Here is a 5667-nt window from a genome sequence, read left to right as displayed (position 1 = left end):
GGTTTCTTCTTCTTCGGACTTGGTTCATTTTCCTAATTTTCTAGGAATATATGGTGTACCTCTAATACGAGCTGTCGTTTTCCATAATGGTTTAGAAAAACCTGGTGGTTTAGAGGTTCCCGGGTCATTGTAACATTTTAGGAAATACGGATGTTGTCGATACATATAAAGTTCATCGGGGTTGGAATCGGGTTTCTCTATTTTTATACCTTTTCCCTTATTTTTTTCTTTCACTTTATTAAATTGGGTCGAGGTAATTTCTATAACATCATCGGAATCCTCATCGGGATCCGATTCATCGGAAAATGGGTAATCTTCCCAATATTTTGCTTCCTCGGCAGAAACACCATTGACCATTATTAACTTTGGTCCGTTGGTTGAGGATTTTCTTTTATTTAAACGATTTACTATAGGTATCAATATTTCTTCCTCCGGAACCTCTTCTTCTTCCGGTTCCTCCACTTCCGGTTCCTCCTATTCCGGTTAATCTTCTTCCGGTTCCTCCTCTTCCGGTTCCTCCTCTTCCGGTTCCTCTTCTTCCGGTTCCTCTTCGAGAATTTGTGAATCTTCCCAAAATATATTCAACTCTTCATTATTATTAGGTGAATCAATGGGATTTGTACTAGTAGTAGACATCTATCACACAATATCAAACACATTAAGAGGTTAATATATCACATAATATTTACATGTTAATAATATATAGTTTCCAAAAAAAGTGTTAAGCAATCGTTTTTAAAGAAAATACGGTTGAAATCCAGACTCACTAATGTATCTTAACAAACTCGATAAGATACACTAATGCAAATTTCTGGTTTTCTAAGACCAACGCTCGGATACCAACTGAAATGTCCCGTTCATATTGATTATAAACGTTCCATTTTAATTGATTTCGTCGCGAGGTTTTGACCTCTATATGAGACGTTTTTCAAAGACTGCATTCATTTTTAAGACAACCATAACCTTTATTTTATCTATAAAGGTTTAAAAAGTATTACGTAGATTATCAAATAATGATAATCTAAAATATACCGTTTACACACGACCATTACATAATGGTTTACAATAAGAATATATTACATCAAAAATAAGTTTCTTGAATGCAGTTTTTACATAATATCATACAAGCATGGACTCCAAATCTTGTCCTTATTTTAGTATGCAACAGTGGAAGCTCTTAATAATCACCTGAGAATAAACATGCTTAAAACGTCAACAAAAATGTTGGTGAGTTATAGGTTTAACCTATATATTATCAAATCATAATAATAGACCACAAGATTTCATATTTTAATATACATCCAATACATAGAGATAAAAATCATTCATATGGTGAACATCTGGTAACCGACATTAACAAGATGCATATAAGAATATCCCCTATCATTTCGAGAAATTCTTCGGACATGATAAAAACGAATTCGAAGTACTAAAGCATCCGGTACTTTGGATGAGGTTCGTTAGGCCCAATAGATCTATCTTTAGGATTCGCGTCAATTAGTAGATCGGTTTACTGATTCTTAGGTTACCAAGCAAAAAGGGGCATATTCAGCTTCGATCATTCACCCATATAGTGTAGTTTCATTTACTTGTGTCTATTTCGTAAAACATTTATAAAACTGCATGTATTCTCATCCCAAAATATTAGATTTTAAAAGTGGGACTATAAATCACTTTCACAGATTTTTACTTCGTCGGGAAGTAAGACTTGGCCACTGGTCAATTCACGAACCTATAACAAATATGTACATATATATCAAAGTAGGTTCAAAATATATTTACAATATTTTTAATACGTTTTAAAGTTTTAAGTTTATTAAGTCAGCTGTCCTCGTTAGTAACCTACAACTAGTTGTCCACAATTAGATGTACAGAAATAAATCGTTATATATTATCTTGAATCAATCCACGACCCAGTGTATACACATCTCAGGCTAGATCACAACTCAAAGTACATATATTTTTAGAATCAACCTCAACCCTGTATAGCTAACTCCAACATTACTGCATATAGAGTGTATATGGTTGTTCCAAATAATATATATACATGGGCCGATATGATATGTCAAAACATTTGCATACGTGTCTATGGTATCCCAAGATTAGATAATATATTATAATACATGTATAATACAATATAAGTTAGCTAGGATATGATTTGTATAGAATTGTTACAATATTTCCCGTAGCTACAACAATAAAAAAATATCCAATCTTGTTTTACCCATAACTTCTTCGTTTTAAATCCGTTTTGAGTAAATAAAATTGTTATGGTTTCATATTGAACTCTATTTTATGAATCTAAACAGAAAAAGTATAGGTTTATTGTCAAAAATATAAGTTACAAGTTGTTTTTGTAAGAGGTAGTCATTTCAGTCGAAAGAACGACGTCTTGATGACCATTTTGAAAAACATACTTCCACTTTGAGTTTAAGCATGATTTTTGGATATAGTTTCATGTTCATAAGAAAAATAATTTTCCCAAAAGAACAACTTTTAAATCAAAGTTTATCATAGTTTTTAATTATCAAACCCAAAACAGCCCGCGGTGTTACTACGACGGCGTATATCCGGTTTTACGGTGTTTTTCGTGTTTCCAGGTTTTAAATCATTAAGTTAGCATATCATATAGATATAGAACATGTGTTTAGTTTATTTTAAAAGTCAAGTTAGAAGGATTAACTTTTGTTTGTGAACAAGTTTAGAATTAACTAAACTATGTTCTAGTGATTTCAATTTAAACCTTCGAATAAGATAGCTTTATATGTATGAATCGAATGATGTTATGAATATCATTACTACCTCAAGTTTTGTGGATAAACCTAATGGAAAAGATACAAATGGATCTAGCTTCAAAGTATCCTTGGATGGCTTGAAAGTTCTTGAAGCAGAATGATGACACGAAAACAAGTTCAAGTAAGATTTCCACTCGAAATAAGATTGTTATAGTTATAGAAATTGAACCAAAGTTTGAATATGAGTATTACCTTGAATTAGAAAGATAACCTACTATAAATAACAAAGATTTCTTGAGGTTGGATGATCACTTTACAAGATTGGAAGTAAGCTAGCAAACTTGGAAGTATTCTTGATTTTATGAAACTAGAACTTATAGAATTTATGAAAAACACTTAGAACTTGAAGATAGAACTTGAGAGAGATCAATTACATGAATAAAATTGAAGAATGAAAGTGTTTGTAGGTTTTTTTGGTCGTTGGTATATGAATTAGATATAAAGGATGTGTAATTTTGTTTACATGTAAATAAGTCATGAATGATTACTAATATTTTTGTAATTTTATGAGATATTTCATGCTAGTTTCCAAATGATGGTTCCCACATGTGTTAGGTGACTCACATGGGCTAATAAGAGCTGATCATTGGAGTGTATATACCAATAGTACATACATCTAAATACTGTGTGTTGTACGAGTACGAATACGGGTGCATACGAGTGGAATTGTTGATGAAACTGAACGAGGATGTAATTGTAAACATTTTTGTTAAGTAGAAGTATTTTGATAAGTGTCTTGAAGTCTTTCAAAAGTGTATGAATACATATTAAAATACTACATGTATATACATTTTAGTTGAGTCGTTAAGTCATCGTTAGTCGTTACATGTAAATGTTGATTTGAAACCTTTAAGTTAACGATCATGTTAAATGTTGTTAACCCAATGTTTATTATATCTAATGAGATGTTAAATTATTACATTATCATGATATTATGATATATTAATATATCTTAGTATGATATATATACAGTTAAATGTTGTTACAACGATAATCGTTACATATATGTCTCGTTTCGAAATCATTAAGTTAGTAGTCTTGTTTTTACATATGTAGTTCATTGTTAATACACTTAATGATATGTTTACTTATAATTTATCATGATTAAACATAGTGTATCAATATCTTAATATGATTCATATGTATTTAGTAAGACGTTGTTATAACGATAATCGTTATATATACCGTTTCGAGTTTCTTAATTCAATAAACTCAATTTTATGTATATAACTCATATTTAAAATACCTAATGAGATACTTACTTATCATAATATCATGTTAACTATATATATAATCATATCTATGTCATCATATAGTTTTTACAAGTTTTAACGTTCGTGAATCACCGGTCAACTTAGGTGGTCAATTGTCTATATGAAACCTATTTCAATTAATCAAGTCTTAACAAGTTTGATTGCTTAACATGTTGGAAACACTTAATCATATTAATAACAATTTAATTTAATATATATAAATATGGAAAAGTTTGGGTCACTACATAGTTTACCAATCTAAATGGGGTGATATTCGATTTCGATAATCCAACCATAGAATGTAGTTTTGAGTACTTGTGTCTATTTTGTCAAACATTTATAAATACAGCGCATGTAATCTTGGTCCCAAAAATATATATTGCAAAAACATTTAAAAAGGGAGCAAATGAAACTCACAATACTGTATTTCGTAGTAAAAATACATATAACGTCATTGAACAAGTGCAAGGTTGGCCTCGGATTCACAAACCTATATTAATTATATATATTTATATGTTGGTCAATATCTGTCTAGCAATTTAGGTCAAGTCATAGGGTATCACAATCCTAATGCTCGAGTCTATGCAAAAGTCAACAAAAGTCAACTTGACCAAAATGACTTCCAAAACCTATACATGATTATTATATAACTTAAATATAGTCATTTAATAATTTAGAGTAAATAATAAAAATCATTTATTAATAAAAAAAATTTATATTAAAATATATATATGATAAAACAATACTTTTATATATCTTAAGTACTAAAATTTATAAAGTTCATTTAATATCATAAAATATAATGATAGGTATTATAAATGTAACTATATTACATGTAGAAAAATATCTTTGTATCACATATTTATATGATAAAATAATATTGATAATAAAATAAGAAGTAAAAGTTGTATTATTTTGTAATAATAATTATTATTAGTTTACTAATAAAAATAACAATATTTATATTTACTAAAAATGGTATTATGATAAAATGATAATTCTTATTAATAATAATAATTAAATTTTATATTAACAATGATATTCCTATTAAGAATAATAATTTTTGTAAAAATGATAGTTTTAATATTAATAATACTTTTAATAATAATAGTGATAAAAATAATGATAATTTTATCTAAATCAATATCTTACAATATTTTAAATTTCATCATGATACTCATACTCATTATTTCGTAATCGATTCGTTTAATAGCTTTTAAATCGTCTTTTGTACCGCGTTCATGATAATAATTGTAATCATAATAATTAGGTGTTACTAATATTAGTTTTAATTATAATAATACTAATAATAATAAATATTATAATTATATTAATGATAATTGTAATATCCTATAAAGCTAAAACAATATAAAATCCAAAACTAATGTTCAATCACTCACTACTTAAAAATTTTAATAACTCAAATTAAAATAAATAAGTTGGATACATAAGTAATAAGTAGTAAATAAATTAATTTGGTAAATAAACTAACATAAACATCTTGAATAGTTTAAGACCGTGAGTTATATGCTAATTAAAACTTAACTTAGTATCATGTTATAAATAGATTAGTTAAGGTTAACAAATAGTCACTTGTAGTAATATCCAAACTTAATTAC

This window comes from Rutidosis leptorrhynchoides, chromosome 4 (assembly GCF_046630445.1).
Source record: "Rutidosis leptorrhynchoides isolate AG116_Rl617_1_P2 chromosome 4, CSIRO_AGI_Rlap_v1, whole genome shotgun sequence".
Taxonomy (NCBI): Eukaryota; Viridiplantae; Streptophyta; class Magnoliopsida; order Asterales; family Asteraceae; genus Rutidosis; species Rutidosis leptorrhynchoides.
The sequence above is the reverse complement of the archived record's forward strand: the minus strand, read 5'-3'. Positions refer to the sequence as shown.